The sequence below is a fragment of the Macrobrachium rosenbergii genome, chromosome 13, assembly GCF_040412425.1.
Source record: "Macrobrachium rosenbergii isolate ZJJX-2024 chromosome 13, ASM4041242v1, whole genome shotgun sequence".
Taxonomy (NCBI): domain Eukaryota; kingdom Metazoa; phylum Arthropoda; class Malacostraca; order Decapoda; family Palaemonidae; genus Macrobrachium; species Macrobrachium rosenbergii.
The window spans coordinates 34,105,631-34,132,605 of record NC_089753.1 but is presented as its reverse complement, the minus strand read 5'-3'; the positions used below and the strand labels follow the sequence as shown (position 1 = coordinate 34,132,605).

Below are 26,975 nucleotides of genomic sequence, written 5' to 3'. Positions count from 1 at the left end.
CCACCCATTATGGGAAAACGCCTCGCTATTTAATACACACATACATACATATACATACATCCATATATATACTACATATATGTATAAATACATATATATAGTATATAAATATACATTTATATATATATATATATATATATATATATATATATATATATATATATATATATATATGTACACTAGTCGTGTGCTCTCGCACGTGTGTGTGTGTGTGTGTGTGTGCATGCGCGCGTGAGGGAGATGGAGGAAGAGTCAGTTAAAAAACCCACCCAAACAGGCTACAGATGCCATTAATATCAACCCTTAGAGGAAAAAATTAACACGACACAGCTAAATGAGGAAACTAAGTGGCTATAAGTCTTCCCTAGTCTTATTTTCTCTGCAACACTGGCCTTCGGGTCTCATTATGACCCACTGCCGATTGCAACCGGCTGCTACGGGTTGCTGCTTCTATGAAAATGAAACTTAATGGGAAGTTTAAAATTATTTTTTATTTAAACTTACAGAAGTAAAAAGTTTAGTCAAGAAGAATTGGGTTTCTTGACCTAGAGTTTTTAGGACTATAAGATATATGAAGGTTGATTTAGTTTTCTGAAAAGGAAACTATTGTGACGCTTTGTTTGTCCGTACGCACTTTTTCTGTCCGCACTTTTTCCGTCCGCTGTCAGAGATGAAAAACTACTGAGGCTAGAGGGCTGCAAATTGGTATGTTGATCATCCACCCTCCAATCATCAAACATACCAAACTGCAGCCCTGTAGCCTCGGTAGTTTCTATTTTATTTAAAGTTAAAGTTAGCCATAATCGTACATCTGGCAACGATTTAGGCCAGGCCACCACCGGGCCATGGTTGAAGTTTCATGGGCCGCGTCTCATACAGAATTATACCGAGACCACCGAAAGATAGATCTATTTTGATGTACAAAAAACTCGATTGCGCCAAAGAAACTTTGGCGGATTTTTTACCAGTTTGTTTTGCTATTTCCTGGCGGGTGGGGCAGAGCTAAGTCTTCGTTATGACTCACTGCCCATTGCACCAGACTGCTAAGGTCTGCTACAAGAAACATAATCATCTGGTATCTAACAAAATCTGATGTCTGTGATCCTAAAAACAGACACCAAATAAAAACGATTACTATACGTGTGTGCTTATATACTGTAAAGAGATTTGTTAGCTTATATTCAAAGACATGATTATTAATTACAATAATCCCTAACCGGCGGATCTCGTAACGTCTGGCGAGCTACCATCTCCCAAAATTATTTTGTGGGAACCAATAGTTCTTGAATTACTCGGCTCCTGTCCTTATCTTCTGTGCTTTAGGTCTGGGCTACATAAGGACTTGAAATTTTCTATCACACTGGCTTTTATATACATAATGAAGCAGTATTGTGGGAAATAACTTGTCTCCAAAGGGATTTAAACAAGTGCATCTCGCCCGTCCAGGATTCGAACCGGGCAGGTCCATTTGTCATATATAATTCAAAAGCTCTTCGTTGAGATAGTCGGTAGAGCTGTGGACTAGCACTCGCTAGGCCCGAGTTCGAGTCTCCGGCCGGCTGATGAAGTGTTAGAGGAATTTATTTCGGGTGATAGAAATTCATTTCTCGCTATAATGTGGTTCGGATTCCACAACAGGCTGTAGGTCCCGTTGCTAAGTAACCAATTGGTTCTTAGCCGCGTAAAATAAGTCTAATCCTCCGGGCCAGCCCTAGGAGAGTTGTTAATCAGCTCAGTGGTCTGGTAAAACTAAGGTGTACTTAACTTTTTAAGTTATTCAAAAGGCAAAGTCAATTAGACCTCCAAGCATATTTGCGGCATCGTATTTGAGAGTATATCAAGAGTCATATGTGAAATAGTGACACAATCACACACACACACATCTATATATATATATATATATATATATATATATATATATATATATATATATATATATATATATATATATATATATATATATATATATATATATATAATATATATATATATATATATATATATATATATATATATATATATATATATATATATATAACATTAGTACATTACCAGTTACAGTGCGTGGCTTAAGGAGGTAATAGCATTCCGGTTCTCGGCAAATCTTTCTAGGATAAAGTTGCTAGAACCATGCGCTCACCCGAGCAGACCGCACGCCACAAAAGTCGTCTAACTACCAGGTACTTGTTTCACTGCTTGGGTCAATAGAGTTATTGTGGGCCTTAACGAAGAGTGCCCATCCACCTGTCCTTGCCCTGAATACCAACCTGGGTACTCTCACTTGGTAAGAGACAAGGCTACCGACGACAGTAAGTGGGAAATTAATACGGTAAACATACAAAAAGTTATTTTTAGCATTAAACTTTTTCCTAGGTACTCTTCTCTCTCTCTCTCTCTCTCTCTCTCTCTCTCTCTCTCTCTCTCTCTCTCTCTCTCTCTCTCCCAGCCCTGAACCAGATTCTTTATGGTAAAAATAAAGTCATTATTCACCAACAAGGAATTTTTTCTCAGCTTATAAAAAAATAAAATTATAAGACGTTTCAAATTATATCCCTCATTATTATTATTATTTTTTTTTCAACTCAGGTAGAAGAGTATTCGTCTTTATTATAATTATATTATTATTTTATTGAATATCATTGCTGCTTCAGCTGCATTTATTTTGTAGAAGACTTTTTCTATTTTCCTTATTGCGGACTTCTCTTCACTGGTGGTGCGTGCTAACAGCTCGCCTATATCTGTCATTTCATGGGGGAAAAGTAAAAAATCTGGATTCTGCTTTTTATATTATTATTATTATTATTATTATTATTATTATTATTATTATTATTATTATTATTATTATTATTATTATTATTCAAAGTACGCAAGGAGGCATGAGAAGTCAAACAATATTACTGACTTGTAAAGGAAGCTTCCCAACAATACAATAGATATAAATCAGAAAAAAAAACATAAACCGCCAAACATATAAACCGACATAAACACCAACACTAACTGTCAGAAAAACATAACACGTGAATTACGAATCCTATCTCGAGTGTCAAAATATTCGAGAGTTTATCTCGTTTCCCCGAAGGCGATCTTAGGTGAGAAAATATTCACCTGTATTGAGTCGTTGACGGAGGCGGGGGAGGATGCATTTGCAAGAAGTCATGGCAGGTTAAAGAGAGGCCGTGAGTTTACGACCTATTAAGGGCTGGGAATGAAAGGAAAAGGGAGATGATGATGATGATAAGAGTAAAAGACGGATAGATAGTAAAAGGAAAACAAATGACTAAGAGGTATTCGGAAAGCACATATCGCAGCCAACGTTATACAAATAAATAAATAAATATATTGTATATTATACATATATAAATATATATATATACTGTATATACACACACACACACACATATATATATATATATATATATATATATATATATATATATATATATATATTATATATATAATAAATAAATAGATAATTTACTTAATTCGCTAGAAACTCTCCCATGGCCCACTCTGCACTTCTCTACTAAATCTAATTGTATTCAGTAAGAACTTTTATGAATATTTTCTGATACAAACAAACAAGAACAAACGGATAAATGACCTAATTGCAGCATTATTAGCGGACCAATGAGCGCAGGAATAATCTTATACTTGAGAGGTTAATACTTCTAGTTTTCTGTAAAAGAAAACTATTGTGCCGGCTTTGTCTGTCCGTGCTCAGATCTTAAAAAGTAATGAGGCTAGAGGGCTGCAAATTGCTATGTTGATCATCCACCATCCAATCACCAAACATGCCAAATTGCAGCCCTCTAGCCTCAGCAGTTATTAATTTATTTAAGGTTAAATTTAGCCATAATCGTGCATCTGGCAACGATGTAGGATAGGCCACCACTGGACCCTGGTTAAAGTTTCATGGGTCGCGGCTCATACAGCACTATACCGAGACCACCGGAAGATAGATCTATTTTCGGTGGCCTTGATTATACGCTGTAGTGGCTGTATAGAAAACTCAATTGCGCCGAAGAAACTTCGGCGCATTTTTTACTTGTTTCCTTTGGAGAGAACTTTCATTCTATTTATAATTTGTAGAAATGAGAGAGAAGCATAAAAGAGAAAAAGAGAAAGCATATGAGTTGTATTAACAGACTCCAATAGGAATCTGAAGACTAATATACTTTTGGTAGTCCAGTTTTGAGAGCTCCTAAAAATAGTGTTTATTAGTGTTGTTTTTAAGTTTTTTAAAAATCTGTATCGTCAGTGCCAGCCAAAGATGGTGCTATTTTACAATTAAGCTATATATATATATAACATACATACATGTGTATATATATTTATATGTATATATATACATACATATATATAATGTATATATATACATATACATATATATACACATGTATGTATGTTATATATATACATATATATATTATACATACACATACACACATATATATGTATACATACATACATACGTATATATATGTACAAATGTAAGTACATGCTAAAGCCCTATACACAAATACACACAAACACACATATTTACCGTACGTAAGATAACTCCCAAGACATCTATCCACACAAACTGACCCAAAAACCTAATCCATTTCTAAAACAATTTTCCTGTCCCTGGTACGGTGGCAACTTAGAAATCTCTCCTTCTGTTTTCCATCCGAGAAATGACAAGCATCGCGAATGCCATCGAACCGGGTTCTCGCTTATGATCGATTGTCACGCACGCGATGACCGAACAGATTACAGTATACTGAAATGTCCCCCAACGCCCCCTTTTTTTTTTACATTCTATTTATAATCCTGCGTCTCACTCTCGAGGCTCACTCTGTCTTTTGTAAATCGATCACGGGGGATTAAAAGTTTAGAATGAATTTGATTGCACAGTCACAGAGAAGGCAACTTTCCCTGTAGAATTCAAGGCATACGGAAAAACCCTTCAAGGTCCTTGTAAATATACATATAATTCAAAGCTATTTTATGACAATAAATTTCTTCCTATATGGCAGAGGCCCACGGAACGGCAATCCAGTGTCATTTTCCATTGGATACGCCCTACCAATCAGGCAGACAAAACGCAGCTCACATGGTAGAAAATTTAAAGCCCTGGCTAAGACCGGGTAGCGCTCACTTGCTCCCCAGATGCGGTTAAGTAAAGGTGCGTTGGCGACGCCTCCGGAACTGGACTTGCTGGTGCCAGACGCGCGATCATGGCTAACTTTAACCTTAAGTAAAATAAAAACTACCAAGGCTAGAGGGCTGCAATTTTGTATGTTTGATGACTGGAGGGTGGATGCTCAACATACCAATTTACAGCCCTCTACCATGAGTAGTTTTACAGATCCGAGGGTGGACAGACAAAGTGCGGACGGACAGACAAAGCCACCTCAATAGTTTTCTTTTACAGGAAATAAAAGGGTACTCAATAAAGAGAAAGACAGAGCTAACTTTAGAAGAAATCGTTGAAGAACACCACAAGAAACCGGGAAGGGACTTTATTCTGCCCCTGTCTTTAAGATATCAAGAAGGTCGATATATTATATATATATATATATATATATATATATATATATATATATATTGTATATATATATATATATATATATATATATATATATATATATATATATATATAAATATATACTGTATATATATATATATATATATATATATATATATATATATATATATATATATATATATATATAAACGACAGTGCAGAGCTAACAAAAATGATTAAGTCAACGAATGGAGATTTCCTAGCTTACTGATTCGTACTTCACAAATAATACTACAATTTATTTACGCAACAACGTAAAGAAAGAACAGGCAGCGGTCTTTCAAGAAAGAACAGACCGCAGTCTATCAAGAAAGGACAGACCGCAGTCTATCGCATCTGTGGTGATGTTTAATCACATATAGCTACATCCATACGATCTCTAGAAAACAAGAACACTCAAGATAAATCTTCATTTTAACACAATACTCGGATTGCAAAAAAGACCCGCAACATTGCCAAACCTAAAAATATATATCATTAAAATCAAAAGTTTTCCCGCGTCCGTTTCGTGCTATTCATGTTGTGCAATGTTTGTGTTCCGCGTCTTTCGTGCCTTGTAAACAAAATCAAGTTCATTTAATCGCCAGTGCTACTGAAAATAAAAGCCTCTCCACCTGCGTGTACTTTCGCCGAGAGAAAAAATAAAAAAAAAAGTGACTAAGTGTTGGTTAGCAGAGACGATTCAGATGTGATAAGATTGGATGAAGATGTTTTCCTTGCGAGTTGCTTGAAATAACTAAGTGGATTCTGATTTTTTTTATTTTATTTTAAGGGACGATTTAAGTGCACTCTAAATATAACCCGGTCATGAAAAGTCCTAAGGTTTAAAGGACTACAGTTATTTATTCACACACATATGATATATATATATATATATATATATATATATATACATACTATATCATACATATATATGTATTCATGTATGTATAATATACATATATATATACATACATACACACACACACACACACACACACACACACATATATATATATATATATATATATATATATATATATATATATATATATAGATGTGCAACACACACACATATACACATATATTATATATATATTATATACATAGATGTATGTGTATATATACACATTTATAATATACATATACGTATTGTGTGTGTGCGTGTTATGCAACATTCGAGTACCGACACACACAGATCCTTATACATTTAATTTAAGGAGGGGAGAAAAAAAAAAGCCCTTGTGGAACACGCCACAAACATCACATCTTAACTTTAGAGGAGTACAGCACACAAGATATATGACAGCACTCCATCTCTTAACTTGAAGTAGAGGCTGAATTTATGTTGATTAAAAAAAAACAAAAAACAAATGAAGTTCCCTTCTCGTTCGCCATTGTGCGTCGTATCGTTTCTTTGTTTCTTATTCTAGGGAGCTTGTACTTTATAAGCTGTCTGTAAAACGTACTTCATAACCTGTCTATAAATCGTACTTTGTAACCTGTCTGTAAAACGTACTTTATAACCTGTCTATAAAACGTACTTTATAAGCTGTCTATAAAATATACTTTATAACCTGTCTATAAAACGTACTTCATAACCTGCCTACAAAACACTTTATAACCTGTCTATAAAACGTACTTCATAATCTGTCTATAAAACATACTTTGTAATCTGTCTATAAAACATACATTGTAACCTGTCTGTAAAACACACTTCATAACCTGTCTATAAAACATACTTTATAACCGGTCTATAAAACATACTTTATAACCTGTCTATAAAACGTACTTTATAACCTGTCTATAAAATATGCTTCATAACCTGTCTATAAAACATACTTTATAACCTGTCTATAAAACACTTCATAACCTTTCTATAAAACATACTTTATAACCTGTCTATAAAACATACTTCATAACCTGTCTATAAAACATACTTCATAATCTGTCTATAAAACATACTTTATAACCTGTCTATAAAACATACTTTATAACCTGTCTATAAAACATACTTTATAACCTGTCTATAAAAATACTTCATAACCTGTCTATAAAACATACTTTATAACCTGTCTATAAAAAGTACAATATAACCTGTCTATAATACATACTTTATAATCTGTCTACAAAACATACTTCATAACCTGTCTATAACACATACTTCATAACCTGTCTATACACGTTTATAGAAGGGTATCTAAAGAAAGGAGAAAGTTCAATGGCCAAAGATGCAAGTTTATACATACACAGGTATAAACACAGGTGAGAAGATATTGACGAAGTGTTGCACAGCGGTTTCAATTGAAAGATTCACAAAAACGTGAATTGTACAGGAAGTGGATGGCATATAATGACAAAAAAAACAAATATTAACCTCTCTCTCTCTCTCTCCCTCTCTCTCTCTCTCTCTCTCTCTCTCTCTCTCTCTCTCTCTCTCTCTCTCTCTCTCTCTCTCAGTAGTTTAGCAGAAATAACAACACAATGTTCACTTCCACATTCATACTTTGACTGCTGACTAGTGGATGAATAATAACAGTCGCTTCATACACCTACACAAAAGGCCTATCAACAGCGCGTCGAATCCCTCTACAAATACTGCCCCATATACCCCTGTTTTGAATGCAATCTCGCGCTTCCTGCATATTAATGCCCATATTTTCAATACCACTTCCATTCTTTAGATCCTTCTCCCTAACCCTTTAGAATTATAGTCATTTTCCGTTCTTTCCACAAGACCAAACCATCTAAAAATCACTATCCATCCCTTCGTCTACGCTAAATTCTTCTTGTGCTGCAAATCCGAAGCAAACAATTCATCTCGACAGCTTTCACTTTTTCCTTGCAATTGGACTCAACATCCACACTTCATTTCTAATTAAATTTGGCTCCGGAACCTTCATATTTTACAATATTAGTCTCCACAGATATTTCATTAAGAGAGAGAGAGAGAGAGAGAGAGAGAGAGAGAGAGAGAGAGAGAGAGAGAGAGAGAGAGAGAGAGAGAGAGCTAAAAGTTTATTTTTATATGATTTGCATTACACTGAAATATTTTCCACTTACTTAGATTTGGCTCCAGAACCTTCATATTTTTAAATCTTAGTCTCCACAGACATTTCACTGAGAGAGAGAGAGAGAGAGAGAGAGAGAGAGAGAGAGAGAGAGAGAGAGAGAGAGAGAGAGAGAGAGAGAGACTTTCTATATGAAACCCCCTAAAAAAAGGAAACATCTGCAAATTTTCACATCCCATAAAAAACATCGATATATGTTCCTTAAGTTTGAAAAACTAGGAGCATATTTTTTTTAATTTTATTTTTGGAGACTTTTGGAGACTAAGATCGAAAAGAAAATATTTTTCCTCATTTCCAAATGAATAAAACATGTCAGTTTCTTAAACAACTCCTTACTGACGAAACCTCTCTGAGAGAGAGAGAGAGAGAGAGAGAGAGAGAGAGAGAGAGAGAGAGAGAGAGAGAGAAATTCAGTACTTCCTGTTACAAACGACTGCATTAATATCCAGGAAAATAATGAGAGTCAAGAAGCGTTTGACGAAAATATTACAGCAGCTGTAAAATAAATAGTTCGCCAGAAATGCGACAGTGGTTGCAAGAATAATCGCCCTTCACAGAAATAGATCGAACAGCAGGAACAAACGCGACAAGGAACAGCAACGTTACAACAACTAAATTCATTTTGCGGCGCCAGTAATCCGAACACAACTTGAGAGAGAGAGAGAGAGAGAGAGAGAGAGAGAGAGAGAGAGAGAGAGATACTACCTTCGAGAAATAAACTAAATTAAGAATACTTCTTACAGCTGTCAGGCAATGCAATGTCCTACGAGGAATCGAAAGAAGAAAATGCTTATCTAGGTTACGATATCTCGCCTTGTCTTGTAGTGAATATACGAGGGGTTTTCAACCCAGGGTTCCCAAGATTTTAAATCATGTCTGTAAAATTGTTTAAGTCTGCTCAAGGAGAGAGAGAGAGAGAGAGAGAGAGAGAGAGAGAGAGAGAGAGAGAGAGAGAGAGAGAGAGAGAGAGAGAGAGAGAGAGAGAGAGAGAGTATAGGCCCATTAATGGTTCCAGTAATTATGTAGCAAAGTCATCACAATTTCAAATAGTGAATTACAGCTACAGAAAAGTCATCACAATTTCAAATAGTGAATTGCAACTACAGAAAAGTCATCACAATTTCAAATAGTGAATTACAACTACAGCAAACTCATCACAATTTCAAATAGTGAATTACAACTACAGGCAAACTCATCACAATTTCAAATAGTGAATTACAACTACAGCAAAGTCATCACAATTTCAAATAGGGAATTGCAACTACAGCAAACTCATCACAATTTCAAATAGTGAATTACAAAAATTAAATAATTTTATACCAAATTAATTCCTAATGCATAACCCTTTATACCCAGTCACGATAACATGGGTACGAATCAGTGACATAATAACTCGGGGTATTCGCTTGAAAAAGTCAGAGAGGACCTGAAATAGACCTGTGACTTTGGGGGTGGGGGGAATCCTTGAAGGTTATTAAGAAGCCAGATTTATCGGCAGTGAATATAAAGATCTCTTAATTATGCCTGACTCTTAAATCTCAGCTGAAGTGCTTAGGTGGTTGGAAACTTTCTTGATCTTTACGCCGCGCGGTCGAGATCGGCAGAAGTAGCGAATAAAATCATTCCTTGTCTTTTTGTCAGCTAGTAACTGTCATTCGACCCCCATGGAAGTTAACCTAGCCTTATATAGGGGGTAAAATTTTGGGGGTCAAAATAATTCTGTGCCGACATGACTTGTTGCATCTATACAAGATGATAAAATGCAATGCCAGCATGACTTATAACATCTATGCATGATGGTCAGATGCAATGCCATCATATTTGTTTCCCAGCGAGTAAAAACTTTAGGCTACGAGCAATGGACTCCAGATTTAGACTTGCCATCGTCCAGCCGGGGAGACAGCCGCTCTCACGCCGAGGGTCTGGACTTGGCCAGTTGCTTCTCATTTCTGTTGCCTTCATCTCGACGTAAGGGTATAATAGTAAATTACGATTTATCAAACCATTCATCAAAACATAGCTTACAAATTACCCTAGAGAATTTAAGAACATATTATCCCACCAAATAAACGCATATATTTACATATATAAATATATATATGTATGTATGTATATATATATATATATATATATATATATATATATATATATATATAAAACTTACCAATAACCCGTTTCCCTAATAAAACAAGACTTCCATATGTAAAATTAAAGCTGCAGAATGAAAGTAGTACTCAAGCTCACAGAAAACTCATCAGCAACAAGTCTACCCTCCCTACACACAATACACCACTCTTCTGATTTCTTCAGTGCGTCCTGCCACACACACACACACACACACACACACACACATGACACACTTTTCTCAGACCCACTTTTATTCAAACTCTGTTTCCCTTTGAACCCAACGGATGTTACGATGGAAATTTAGATATGTACAAAATCATGATAATTTATACAACAATGTGTGTAGCACAATGTTGAACCTAAATTCCTAAACCGTAACACTCCGACGCTAAGACAAATAACGTGAACTAGGCTAAAATCTAGAACCGAGAAAATGAATTCAGGAATATAAAATTCCTCTCTGGGAGTATTATCCAGTTCGTCAAAACCTTTTGCTAGTCGTTTTTCCTTACTCTGATCAGGCGATTGAAGTTTCGGACCTAAGTTACAGTTAAATACACTCGCTGTTCGTTGACATATACGCCTCTGTAAACAATCTCCGGGCTCCTTTACTCTCGCCTTTTCGCAAGTGATGTGCAAGTTTTGTTCGCCTTGCAGGACGAATAAAATAAACTGGTTTGTGTTTAGATACGTCAGCTCTTCAATAACAAAAAAGAAAAAAATCAATAAATGCGCCGAAGTTTCTTCGGCGCAATCGAGTTTTCTGTACATTGTATAATCAAGGCCACCGAAAATAGATTTATCTTTAGGTGGTCTTGGTATAATGCTGTATGAGCCGCGTCCTATGAAACTTTAACCACGGGCCGGTGGTTGCTTGGCCTTGCCAGATGCACGATCATGGCTAATTTCCCACGATTACTGAGATTAAAATAAATATATCGAGAGTAAAATAACATCCGTATGATATGAATATGAAACGGGAGCCATTAAATAAAGTAATATGCTCTGGCATAAATACACTGATAAATATATAAATAATCAGTACTCTCTCTCCCTCTCTCTGGTTATTTTATTAACGTCAGTTTAAATTAAATCAAATGCGTATGGTTTTGTAACCATATCCGGTTCTAGGAAGATTAAAATCATGCCTCTTTTAAAATACACAATAGCTAGTAACACGAGTGAATCCACACCTACATCATTTATGAGAACCACCACCAAAACACGAGTGAATCCAAACCTAATATAAAATTAACAATATTTATGAGAATCACCACCAAAACAGCAGTCAAAGAACTAGTTTTCGCTGCTGTCATTTTTATCAATACAATTTTAAGCTACAAGTCAGGATAATATGACAATAACTTACATTCACCACATTCGATTTTCCGGTTGTTGTCTCCTGAGCTGAGTTCTCTTCTTCTTGTTCCGCAACAAGAGAGATCACAGGCTTCGTGCTCCATGGAAGAAACGGAGTCTTGCACAAACCTGAACCCACAAAAAAGTTTAGAACTTTGTTAAATTTGAGTGAATTGCTCAGGAACCTATGCGTTCTTTATCCTGCCTATCGCGAATAAGGAAATTTTATATTTAAAATACGCATTTCTCAAACATGAACAGACATATGTATGTATATATGAGTACATATATACATATACATACATACACACACACACATATATAAACATATATATATATATATATATATATATATATATATATATATATATATATATATATATATATATATATATATATATATATATATATATATATATATCAAATGTAAGGAGCCCACAGAAACGCCAAAATGTGTGGAAAATAAAGGCTATATTTCAGAGACCAAACTGTCTCTCTCCTCAGGCCAATAGTGAAGGAGAAAAAGTTACAGGAAAGCTGTACTTATACCAGAAGATCCATCGGTCAGTCGTTAAGGCACTCCAGTTATATATATATATATATATATATATATATATACATACATATATATATATATATATATATATATATATATATATATATATATATATATATATATATATGTATATATGTACGTGTGTGTGTGTTCATGTTATAGTAATATGTATTTAAATATAAAATTTCCTTATTCGCGATAGACAAGAAGATGGGCATATACAGTATATGTGTGTTTGTGTGTATGTATGCGTATATGCAAATATGTATCAATAGATTCCGAGTGCCCTTCAGGCAATAAATCAAGCATATGATTTCAACACTAGTCCCAAGGAAACACACACACACACGTTATTCATAAACTTTACAAGTATTACTCTAAATCCATTTTCTTGTGGTTTCACATTAGGCAGTAAATTACGACTTCAAACTGTACGTTTAAAAAAATAATGGTTGTTTTTTATGCATGCCTTTTTACTTTATTTTACGGCATCAAAGTGAGATATCTTTCGCTCAGGGAATTGACATTTATCACCAAGAGCTTAAATTTATGAGGCATTCGCCGTATAACTTTGATGAATGACTGTAACTGCTACATTTATATTTCATTATAACCAGGCTCAGAACCTTACATACTGCACCCATAAAGTTAAACATTTATTTTACTTCTTACACTCGCGTTCTCAAAAAAAAATAAATAAATAAACAAATAAAGAATGCGCCAAAGTGACTTCGGCGCGATCGAGTTTTCTGTACAGCTGCTACAGCGTATAATCAAGGCAACCGAAAACAGATCTATCTTTCGGTGGTCTCGGTGTAATGCTGTATGAGCCGTGGCCCATTAAACTTTAACCACGGAGCGGTGGTGGCCTGACCTATATCACTGCCAGACGCACGATTATAGCTAACTTTAGCCTTAAATAAAATAACAACTAATGAGGCTAGGGGGCTACAATTTGGTATGTTTGATGATTGGAGGGTGGATGATCAAAATACCAATTTGCAGCCCTCTAGCCTCAGTAGTTTTTGAGATCTGAGGAAGGACAGGAAAAATGCGGGCGGACAGACAAGGCAGGCACAATAGCTTTCTTTTACATAAAAAAAACTTTTACATAAAAAAAAGGATTCTTAATTCTTGGGCCAACAAGGACTGCTAGCCAAACGAATTATGAATCCAAAGCTAGTTTGTTAGTTAACGAGTACAATGACCTACATCTGAATGCCATATTCATGTAAAAAATATTGTAGCCAGTCATAAAGAGGCCATGATTGGAATATTTTTAATGTTATTCATAAACAACTTTGTAAACTGAATTGGAGCAAAATTTAGAGGTAGGGGGTAGATGGAATGTTCTTCGTTACAGCAGAAGAAAAAATATACTAAATTGGACTGTTTATGTTCTCTTATCAGTGTTTCATAAACACCTCCGATAAACATTTGTAACTGCATACATTCTCTCTCTCTCTCTCTCTCTCTCTCTCTCTCTCTCTCTCTCTCTCTCTAGAAGAGAAGTATGGTAAAATTAGCCTTTTCTCGCTCTCTCCAGAAAATAAGTATTGTACAATTAGCCTTCTCTCTCTCTATCTCTCTCTCTCTCTCTCTCTCTCTCTCTCTCCAGAAAATAAGTATTGTAAAATTAATCTCTCTCTCTCCAGAAAATAAGTATTGTACAATATGCCTTCTCTCTCTCTCTCTCTCTCCAGAAAATTAGTAATGTAAAATATGCCTTCTCTCTCTCTCTCTCTCCCCGCAATAAAACGAGGAACATATAATTAGCGACGCTAGAGAACCTCCCGAAATAGACGAGGAGCCAGAAGGTTATCAACTTATAAATCAGAACCTCATAAAGGAGGTTAATTTCAACCATCGACGCCTTCAGGAAGTAACTGCTTTACCAACAGCCACTCATTAGGCAGCATGGGCGGCCATTAGTGCCCTAATTACTCACCAAACCGCGACCTCTATGACCGAAACGCGTCCCGTAAAGCATCGTACATCAAGGGGAGGCCGTTAAAATAAAGCATCGTACGCGCCGAGGGGAAAACTCTCGGTTACGTATCGCGCATAAGGTTGTCGCTCTAATAAATGTGCAACCATAGAACGTCTGCCTTTAGAAAGCTCGCCTTGGGCTTGCTCCTTTCTGAGCAGGCCGTATCATACAAATATAATTTATATTTGTATGATACGTGATTTCACGCACGCATTCATAAGCGTTCTATTTTTATTTTCGTGAATCATCATCATAACTGGGCGGCAATATCGAGTGACTTGATTTACCGGTGTGTAATATTATGCATGAATCTAATTTTTTTTTTTTTTGCTTTTGCTTTTGTCATCTTTGCTATGGCCTGCTTTTGCGCGACTGATTTCATAATTTTCAAATTCAATCCTTTTGAGAAGAGCAGAAGGGATTGCCTATAATAACAATACCTATTCTATCAGTTCTTTGTTGGACTGGTCGGTAACGTTATCGGCTAGCACTCTGCAGGGCCCGCGTTCGAATCTCCGGCCGGCCAATGAAGAATTAGAGGAATTTATTTCTGGTGACAGAAATTCATTTCTCGGTTTAATGTGGTTCGGATTCCACAATAAGCTATAGGTCCCGTTGCTAGGTAACCAATTGGTTCTTAGCCACGTAAATTAAATCTAATCCTTCGGGCCAGCCCTCTCTAGGAGAGCTGTTAATCAGCTCAGTGGTCTGGGTAAACTGAGCTATACTTAACTTAACCTATTCTATCAATTTTGATCCTTTTTATATGAGATACAATATGTGGGATATTTAAAATCCAGCATTTGTATTCTTGTACAGATGAATGTACGCAATGAATACAAATGTGTGCTCCTATGCTCCTCTTGTACATCTGCTTGCACCTTCAGGAATAAGATTAGATATAAATATTTAATGTATATGTATTCGCCTATCACTGATTTTACTTCTGCGCGCATGTCCTACTGAGTGAGCCCAGTTGAATATTTATGTATCTGTTTTTCAAATGTGGCTATATTCAGTACGGTCTATCCGCCTGGAAAAAAATTGTGCCTACATGTTCCTATATTTGACTCCTTCTTCTGCTTATTTGTTCACACGGAAAAGCTCATAAACATCCGACTGTACAGGTCTGCATGTGGGCGTTTTTCAACGCCAGACAGTTTGTTTTTAGTAGATAAAAGTCATATAACAACAATAAAAAAAAACAGAACTGGCAAAACGTACTGGCCAAAAAACATGTTTTAAACCAACAAATCGCCCACAGAAATTCCCTAAAAATCTTATGAATCTTTTCTCAATGAGTCACACACACACTCAGGAATTATGCAAGAAAAAAAAAGATTCATCAATCTCCTTCCGCTGTTGTGAATCATCGTCGATATTCCCGTTGCTGTCGAGAGTCTTTCAGAGAGGAGGAGGAGGAGGAGGAGGAGGAGGAGGAGGAGGAGGAGGAGGAGGAGGAGGAGGAATTCTTCCGCATAATTCTCCATAATTAAATATTCTCGCAGAGTGAAAGCGATCGAGCTGACGTCAAGCGAGGCACGTACAGCAGTTAAATCACGGGCTCGAAGATACACGAGGTAAACATATTGGGAAGGAAAAAAGGGTGACTTTATTTGCATACCTGGCGGTTGTCTGCCTACCTGTGTGTATATACCTGATATACCTGTTCACGCTGTAAACATCTGCTGACACACACACAAACACACACACACGTCGCTCATTTGGTAGAAGTGACACAACTCAAAAAAAATTTTTTTTTTTTTTTTTTTGAGTTACTGATACCAGCAGATAGGCCGTTCTTTGTTCTTATATTATAGTAAAAACGCCTTATTTGTATTTGTGATACTAACCGCCAGAGGGCATTAATGTCACTATTAAGCTACAGAGAGTATATATAGAGAGTTTTAAACTTTAAATTGCCCCTCATGAAAAATAGCAATTTCTGAGTTATGTCACTCTTCTGGAAAATGATCGACATACACATTACTTAACACGAATGGAGACCCATATACGGAAAAAATGAATGCAAAAAGGAGAGATGGAGACACATATACGAAAAAAAGACACGAAAAATGGAAAGAAGCATAAAACAATTAACACGGAATTAGCTTCTATAAACAAATGAACAACCCAAATAATTACCTAATTAATAAGGAAAAGAAAATATGCTCGAGTGTATCGTCAAGCAACGAAGCACACACCAGAGTCGAGAGTCTATAGGAATAAGCTAATATTTGAGAACATTGATCATAATGTCACCACCAGGTGCACGCCGACTGAAGGGGGGAATTCTGAAATAACCCACCTGCCACCACAATGGCACGAGACACTTCGCCACTTGACAATAAGTAGGAGGTCGGGGGAACAGCACACTTCTCCACTTGCATGAACGTCCCTCTTTAAGGATGTCAGAATTATACAGATCCCTCAATCGGTGAATTGCAAACATGCAGAAATTCAGTTTCAAATGTTTTGCATTTTCTTTATTAATTTATCCATTCTTATTTGTTATTCATCCTCGATTGGTTCACTTCCATTTGCTGAATGACTGTATATATTATATACAGTAGCTGGTAAGGTGATCTGTTTGCTGAACCAGAAATGAATTTGGTTTCCATTATTTTTTATTCTTGTTATTCACTGATTTATTCATTTCGGTACTTTATTCTTATTTATCTCTAATCCTCCATTGTTCACTCCAATGATTTAAATTACTGTAAATTTATCTGCTGACAAAGTGATATATTTACAGAACGAAAAATAGTTGCAATCTTATTATTCTTATTTGTCATTCATCGCCGATTGTTCCACTTCCTTTTATTTAATTACTGTAAATATTCTCTACTGACAAAGTGATTTATTTACTGAGCTACAAATAATGTCAAGATTCTGACTATTATCCGGATGCGAAGGTCGAGAACGACAGTGCCTTAAAAAAAAAAGGGGGGGGGTACCGCGGTTCCCGACCTTTTTCAGGCCAGGTACCCCTTCCATCATCAGACCACAGACCCGTACCCATTTTGACCTGACATGAGTTATAGAGTGATTATGAATGATGATTAAGCTACTAAGCAATACAGACTATGAGGGGAAAACTCATATTTCTAGCTTTCTATAAATGAAAACTGTTGTGCCGGCTTTGTCTGTCCGTCCTCACTTTTTTCTGTCCAACCTCAGATCTTAAAATCTACTGAGGCTAGAGGGCTGCAAATTGCTATGTTGATCATCCACCCTCCAATCATCAAGCATACCAAATTGCAACTCTCTAGCCTCAGTAGTTTTTTTTTTTTTTTATTCAAGGTTAAAGTTAGACACAATCGTGCTTCTGGCAACGCAACAACAGGCCACCACGGCCGGCTGAGAGTTCCATGGGCCACGGCTCATACAACATTATACCGAGAACACGTAACGACATCTTTTTTCGGTGGCCTTGATTATATGCTGTACAGAAAAGTCCCTTTCTTCGGCGCATTTTTTACTTGCTTTTTCTAGCCTTCCCTGATGTCCAACTCCAGGCCTGGACAAGATAAAGACATTAGGCTGCCCCTCCGTAAAATCCTTCGCTGAATAAAAGTTGTAATGTGTATTGGCCAAGTGAGACAAATTATCTATCTGCCAAGGCAACAACGGCTTTTCAAGAGCCAATAGTCCTGCTTTTATGAAGAACGGAAAAACATCTATTTGCCAAGGCAGTTTCTGTATGGGGGTCTAGACTAATTATGTCAGACGAAGATGAGGTTTACGTGCATCATTTAACAGCTGCTCCTTTACCTTTCAGCTAATTAAGATACACTTTTTCGTAAGCTATGCTTTCGAAGTATCTTTCTCTCCGATTTTCTGTAGATTTTGTTATCGTACCTCAAATCAAAACTGATTTTTTCTCTCTCTCTTTTACACATATGCCGACACTTTCTCACTGCCAACAAAACTTATTGCTTGGAATTATATTTATCATTTCTCTCTCTCTCTCTCTCTCTCTCTCTCTCTCTCTCTCTCTCTCTCCTTCAGCGGTAGGGATCTTTCTCTCCTTCGGTGGTAGGGCTCTCTCTCTCTCTCTCTCTCTCTCCTTCAGTGGTAGGTCTCTCTCTCTCTCTCTCCTTCAGTGGTAGGGCTTTCTCTCTCTCTCTCTCCTTCAGTGGGTAGGTCTCTCTCTCTCTCTCTCTCTCTCTCCTTCAGTGGTAGGGCTCTCTTTCTCTCCTTCAGTGGTAGGTCTCTCTCTCTCTTTCTCTCTCTCTCTCTCTCTCTCTCTCAGTGGTAGGGCTCTCTTTCTCTCCTTCAGTGGTAGGTCTCTCTCTCTCTCTCTCTCTCTCTCTCTCTCTCTCTTTCTCTCTCTCTCTCTCTCTCCTTCAGCCTCCGTTGACCTACGCAGAGAATTATGTTCCAAGTCGTTGGTCCACTGTTGTGGGTTCCAGTCATAGTTTAAAGAGAGAGAGAGAGAGAGAGAGAGAGAGAGAGAGAGAGAGAGAGCAAAAAAAAAGAAAAGCTAAACGTGAGTGTTTATTGCTCCGTCAAATCGTAAACCACCAAAACGGGAGGGCCTCGACGAGGTACTCCTTATCCCACTGAGGTGAAACCACTCTTCAGGAGTCGGTAAGAGATTGTCTCATTCTGAGAAAGCTTAACTTTATGTCTTCCAATAATTCTATTCCCTTTTCTGCATACTGAACATTTTCAAAATATTTAGCTCAAACTTTTTGCTCTCTCTCTCTCTCTCTCTCTCTCTCTCTCTCTCTCTCTCTCTCTCTCTCTCTCTCTCTCTCTCTCTCTCTCTCTCTCTCTCTCTCTCTCTCTCTCTCTCTCTCACCTTCTAAGTACTGAGTTTAAAGTTCTCTCCTTCTCTCTCTTTTATTAGTAATTTTGCTTGACTTTTTACATTCTCTCTCTCTCTCTCTCTCTCTCTCTCTCTCTCTCTCTCTCTCTCTCTCTCTTCATACCTTTTAAGTACTGAGTTTAAATTTCTCTCATCTCTCTTTTATCACTAACTTTGCTTCACCGTTTACATTCTCTCTCTCTCTCTCTCTCTCTCTCTCTCTCTCTCTCTCTCTCTCTCTCTCTCTAGTTCATACCTTTCAAGTGCTGAGTTCAACTCTCTCTCCTCACCTCTCCTTTATTAGTAAGTTTGCCTAATCTTTCACATTCTCTCTCTCTCTCTCTCTCTCTCTCTCTCTCTCTCTCTCTCTCTCTCATCTGAAGCCATCAGAGTTTAAACCTTAAAATATTACCCACAGCTCCTGTCATCAAAGAAGGAATCCATTAATCCGTAAGATAATTATGAGAGAATTAACGATCACCAGAGCCCTTACGAAAATCGTAAACAGCCAAAGACAACAGCGGCGTTCCAAAGACTAAAAAGTCCTGCTTTGATAAAGAGCAGAGGAACATCAACACGCTTTCCCGGCCGGCCTTTCGCTCACAGTCATGTAAATCAAAGGAGTTTTTAAGCTTGTTGCCTGAAAGAGTCGCCAACGCCCTCCTAAAACGAGAAATGATCCCTAAAATAGATTCAAGTGAAAACCTTCACATGAACCTATTTTCGGGTGAGAATAACGGCTGCGTTTCCTTAACATCCTCTAAAATGGGAAAAGGGAGCCTAGAATACTGAAAAAGGTCCTTAAGCCTTAAGATATAGGTCCTCAAATCATGGAAAGACCTCAAAATAAAAATCTAAGATAAAGGCCCAAAAATCATGGAAAGACCTAAAAGAAAAAAAAACTAAGATAAAGGTACCACAATCATGGAGACCTCAAAAAAAAAATATGATAAAGGCCCTATAATCATGGAGAGACCTAAAAGAAAAACCTAAGATAAAGGCCCTAAAATCGTGGAAAGGCCTAAAAAAAAATTTAAATAAAGGCCTTAAAATCATGCAAAGACCTCAAAAAAAATAAATAAAAAGAAAGGCTCTAAAATCATGCAAAGACCTCAAAAAAAAGAAAGTCCCTAAAATCATGCAAAGACCTCAGAAAAAAGAAATAAAAAGAAAGACCCTAAAATCATGCAAAGACCTCAGACAAAATAAAAGTAAAGGCCCTAAAATCATGCAGACCTAAAAAAATATTAAAATAAAGGTTCTAAAATCATGCAAAGACCTCAGAAAAAAATAAAAAGGCCCTAAAGTCATGCAAAGACTTAAAAAAACAAAAATTAAAATAAAGGCCCTAAAATCATGCAGAGACCTCAAAAAAAATTTAAATAAAGGCCCTAAAATCATGCAAAGGCCTCAAAAAAATTAAAATAAAGGCCCTAAAATCATGCAAGGACCTAAAAAAAATTATAAAGGCCTTACAATCATGGAGAGACCCTCCCCCCAAAAAAAAAGCCTAAGATAAAGGCCCTTAAATCATGGAAAGACCTAAAAAAATTTAAAAAAACTTGAAAAAGCAATGTGTGGCTGACGAAGGCTATTCTGTTTACCAGCGTGGGCGGCAGTCTTTCCGCACGACTTATGTGACGGAACTCTCTTCCTTCAACGTCTGTAAGGGTTGCGCTTCAGAGAGAAGTTTGTCTAATTCTTCTTCGCGGGTCAACACCATTCTTGTCTGTTCTTTCCCCTTCTTTGAGTCATGTCCTTCACTAACTAGACTTCTCGGTGCAATATACAGGAGGCCCGGTTGATCGTGACCTCGATCTCTAAGTCGCAGCTTTCTACGGAAAGTTCGTTTACACACCTAGTGGTATTGTCGAAAATATTTGGTAGGAGACAGGGTGGTATATTATTATTATTATTATTATTATTATTATTATTATTATTATTATTATTATTATTATTATTATTATTATATACGTATGTATTTACATATATATCATATATAAAGATATAAATAAATTATATATAATATATATACACATGATTTTATATAAATATATATATATATATATGCATTTATATATATACAGTATATGTATGTATGTATACAACACACACATATATATCTATATAAAAGATATATATATATAATTATATATATGCATCTGTACACAATTTTAAATCATTCAAATATAATTCCCTCTCCAAATAACAGCGAAGAATTCAACCTTTTGGCACCGACTTTCAGGAGCACCTCGTGTACTTGAAAGTTCTCTTGCCTTGTAACACAACCCAGACGTCTCTCTTGATGTCAGACCCCATCTCTTCTCTCTCCACTTTTCTCTTCACATTTCTTTTGTCGTGAGGTTTTCTTCTTCCCCTCCTCCCCATTCCTGATCTCCAACCAACCGTTTTCACTTCTCTCTCTCTCTCTCTCTCTCTCTCTCTCTCTCTCTCTCTCTCCTAATTTACACCTGCCCACCGTCAGGTGGAAAGGGTATCAGGATTCACAACACAGAATAGCTCCTCCATGCCTTCGGTTTTAAATAGACGCCGTTCGAGGACATTCAATTCACGTGAAAAGGAAAAGAAGTAAAAAATGCGCCGAAGTTTCTTCTTCGGCGCCATCGAGTTTTCTGTACAGCCGCTACAACGTACAATCAAGGCCACCGAAAACAGATCTAACTTTCGGTGGCCTCGGTATAATGCTGTATGAGCAGCGGCCCATGAAACTTTAACAACGGCGGCCGGTGCGTGGTAGCCTATCATATCGTTGCCAGAAGTACGAACATGGCTAACTTTAACCTTAAATAAAATAAAAACTACTGAGGCTAGAGGGCTGCAATTTGGTATGTCTGATAATTGGAGGGTGGATGATAAACATATCAATTTGCAGCCCTCTAGCCTCGTTGGTTTTTAAGATCTGAGGGCGGACAGAATAAGTGCGGACGGACAGACAAGGCCGGCACAATAGTTTTCTTTTACAGAAAACTAAAAGTACTACTAAAAGTAGTAACAGCAATAGCAGTAAATGCCAGGGTACGTCTTTTTTCGGTAAATTAATGCCAGTTTGTGATGGGTCAGGGAAAAAAGAGGCAGGAAGAGAGTTCCGCAGCTTGGCAGTGAAGAAAAAAGCCTGTCAAAACAGCAGAAACTGAAGTTTCATCTGTTTATTGTAAATGTGAGAGAGGTGGTTTAACGGGTGTTACGAGGCGCCAAATGTTTTCTTGAAACAGAATATCATCACTTCCACATTTTTCCCGTTCAATTAAAACTGTGCTGAAGATGCGACGTATGTTTATGTAAGGAGCAATTACCTGTTCCAGTGTGTATAATATCTGGAGTGTTCGAGTGCATATACGAGTATATACAGTACATAGATATATACGCAACATTCTCCGTGCATGCATTCTTCACTATCCTTTTTCAGTACCTTGAAAAAGTTCATTTACAGCATTAGAGCACTTGGGTAGGGATAAAAATGTTCACTTATAAAATTCATTTCGTCAAATCATAATGCAAAGAAAAGGAAAAATTAAACCAAAACCTACATTATATTAACAACATTGACAACCTAATGTATAAGTACTAAACAAAGCAGCCAAGTCAACGAGAGTGCATTTATAAACCAATATTTGTGGCTGGAAGGAATTCCTAGGCAGAACATTAAAGCATCGCAAATCAATCTTGGCATCTGTGAGAGACAGATTAAAAGCCCCCCAAAAAATACCTCCGAAGTAAATATTGGTTGCATTTAGTGAAGCTCTACCCTGAGAAGTCAAGCACAGCCTTCCCACTCATCAGTTAGACAGTGACACTAATCTATTTTTGAGGGCAAAACACTTAAGAGTGCATGCTATTATCAGCATCAGACCAACAAGACATGTTTCTAGAACTCCCCAAGAGAGAGTGAGGCAGCTAGACACAAAAAAGGAACAGGTAAAAAACTGAAAGGTAAAAACCAATGCAGCTGGGGCCGATGAGACGCTACAGAACAGCCTTTAGTATAACATCTACAAAAAAGTTAAGTATAGTATCACATCTACAAAAAAGTTAAGTATAGTATCACATCTACAAAACAGTTAAGTATAGTATAACATCTACAAAAAAGTTAAGTATAGTATAACATCTACAAAAAAGTTAAGTATAGTATAACATCTACAAAAAAGTTAAGTATAGTATCACATCTACAAAAAAGTTAAGTATAGTATAACATCTACAAAAAAGTTAAGTATACCTTAGTTTAACCAGACCACTGAGCTGGTTAACAGCTCTCCTAGGGCTGGCCCGAAGGATTAGATTTATTTTACGTGGCTAAGAACCAACTGGTCACCTAGCAACGGGATCTACAGCTTATCGTGGAATCCGAACCACATTATGACGAGAAATGAATATCTATCACCAGAAATAAATTCCTCCAATTCTTCACTGGCCAGTTGGAGAGTCGAACGCTGGGCCAACAGCGTGCTAGCCGAGAGCTCTACCCACCTCACCAGTGAAGAACTTGTAACATCCCCCTAGGTAATGCGCAATGTAGGCGGTGCCCACTTCCGAAGTTCAGAGCATAAGGAGAGAATATTACATTTAATAATGGACTGCACGAGAGTAGAAAACCCAGGAGACGAAAGCAATGCAAAATCCCGTAGAGTCTGTATGCAATGAATACGGAATATGTCATAACAGCTGGAATGACATCATATGTAATAACGAGAGGTCCAATATCTAGCGTAATAAATAAAAGAGTTTTTTGCACTGCGAGACATCGGGGTGACCTAGATAAGAAAAGCCGAGAGCTTTTTCCCGGCTGTGATTCGGATGGAAGTAATATTTCCTTGTCCTGGGAAAATGTTTGCTTGCGTTCAAAAGACAAATTATATTTGTGCCAGGTTGGTGGAAAGCCTGTTTTCGTTGCGTAAGAGAATATTCGAATACAAGAAATGAAATATATATGTATAATATATATATATATATATATATATATATATATATATATATATATATATATATATATATATATATGAAATTTTTATCACACCAGTGCCAGACCATTTATCACTTATAAATTCCCCTTCGGTGATAATTCCCCATCGGGGATATTCCTGAGGAAGCGTGAATTTGATATTAAGCGACATTTGTAGCTTCATGATTATATATATATATATATATATATATATATATATATATATATATATATATATATATATATATATATATATATACATATATATATATGTGTATATATATATATATATATATATATATATATATATATATATATATATATATATATATATATATATATATATATATATATATATTCAACACTAAGCATTTTTCTCCCAAGTGCATCGGCTCCTCAGCATAAACAAGACAACAATCGCTGCCACTTCCATCTTGTGCTGAATCATAGATGAATCTCCCATGTGCAGAAAACTTCCACAACACTTGCCACTTCATACACCTACACAGAAAACTCACCACCAACATGTCCAGCCCCTTCAAACAATGTGCATTTCACTTCTGTCTTCCACATGCTCATGAATGTTGAAGCCCCAGAAATCCAGCACTTTTTAGATCCTCAACTTTTCTTATCTCACCAGCCTGTCAGCTTTTCTTAAGCATGACTGAACCATCTCAAAACACTCTGATCCATCCTTTCACCTATACGATTTATTTCTACATTTTTTTTTGTATCTTTGCATTTATAACCCTTCGAATTCCTCTCATGAAACATGTTCGTCTTTTGAGCTGAATTTTTTCTTTCATTTCCATTAAACATCCACACTTCACTTCCCTAAAGAACAGTTGGTTCAACAATCACTTCTTCCATTCCAACCCTGACTTCTACAGACACCGCAAGGCACCTCCCTGCTACTTTTCTTGCATCACCTATTCTGTGACGTACTTCCTCTCTCCGTACCGTCATCCAACATATACATTCACAAGCACTTAAACGAATCTTTTGCTTCCATAGTTCCCCTTAATAACCTTATTCTTGCCAACATCTCTCTCAAAAATCTCCTCTTGCAAACACTATCAAATTTTTTCACTAGACTCTGCAGTTTCTTCTGCTATCCCCAATCAATAGTGTCATCTGAAAACACCTCCAATTCCTCACTCCATTTACAACTCATTTTCTTATCCCATATTTTTAAATCTATATCTACCTTTTCCCACAGACCTTTTGCATCATCCATCCAAAAAGATTTAATCTTAAATAGCCAGGAGGACATATCATGCCCATGTGTCAGCCCTACTTTTACACCAAACCTGTCACTCTCATGCCTAATTTCATCATCTTGGCAGGTTATCTTCTCTACCATACATCGTCAGGACCCTCCACATTCCCTTTTTATCACTTCCATCAATTCTACCAAAAGATTTGTATGTCAATTTGCACCACATACAACTTTTCCCCTTCCTTCACTTTCAAAGTCCTTACACAACTGCTTCAATGCACACACACACATATATATATTTATATATATACATATAGTGTGTGCAAGTGCTAAGCTTTTGGGTTCATTTACATGTGGTAAAAGGCGCGCTCTCTCTCTCTCTCTCTCTCTCTCTCTCTCTCTCTCTCTCTCTCTCTCTCTCTCTCTTTTTGCAGTGTTAAGGATGAAGTTGGAACCTAGCCAAGTGATTTAGCCAACATTATCAGTGCATGTTGCACTATATGTAAACCAGTGATATAAAACTTTTTTGTTCCCATAAATGATCCTGACAGAGGTTTCACCTGCATTTCAGGTATATACTTGAGTTTCGTTTACATTTCTTATCAACTATAATGTACTCATGGGTCCATCAAAAACACTAAACACTAAAATGGTCAGACAATTGTATACATTCCATAATAAATAACAAGCATTATAGTATAAGAAAGGAGGCGAAACTGCCATTCCCGACCCTTGGACGTTACGTACCGTCCAGAAGCTCGGAGCAAGGTGCCTTCACTTTGCAATTTCACAACAGGGCCAGTGGTGAAAGACGCTAGGACGTTACGTACCATCCAGAAGCTCTCACCAAGGTACCCTCATTTTGCATTTTCACATTAGATCCAGCGGTGAAAGACGCTTGCCTAAGCTGAATGATGGCAAGTCTTCACGTGGATTATTACAAGCAGGCTAATGTTCTTACACCCAGAGAAAAATATATAAACACACAGCAATTTTATAGTATTGAATTGAATGTAGAATTTACGACAAAGGCCAAGCACTGGGACCCATGAGGTCATTCAGCGCTGAAACGGAAATCGACAGTAAAAGGTTTGAAAGGTGTGACAGCAGGGAAACCTCGCAGTTGCACTATGAATCAATTGTTAGGATAGGGTGGAAAGTAAGATGGAAGAAAGAGAATGTTATGAGAGGAGGTACAGTAAAAGGAACGAAAGGGGTTGCAGCTAGGGGTCGAAGGCACGCTGTAAAGAACCTACGGGGCAATACGAATAGGGCACAGCCACAGATGGAACAACCCTAAAAGGTCATTACCCTGAAAGCAGGATTCTAGAGAGA

At 36.8% G+C, this 26,975-nt stretch overlaps 1 protein-coding gene across 2 annotated transcripts in view; it reads right to left on the bottom strand.

The window, feature by feature from the left end:
* The window catches only part of LOC136845144 (monocarboxylate transporter 3-like), a 140,544-nt gene that overhangs the window by 98,443 nt on the left and 15,126 nt on the right, over positions 1–26,975 (bottom strand). Inside the window, exon 3 of one of the 2 annotated variants that reach the window (XM_067115087.1) lies at positions 12,116–12,234. The exons of the other annotated variant lie outside the window; for it this stretch is intronic. The gene's annotated coding sequence lies outside the window, so the exon portion shown is untranslated. The remainder of the gene's footprint in view (positions 1–12,115; positions 12,235–26,975) is intronic. 2 annotated transcript variants of the gene reach the window in all.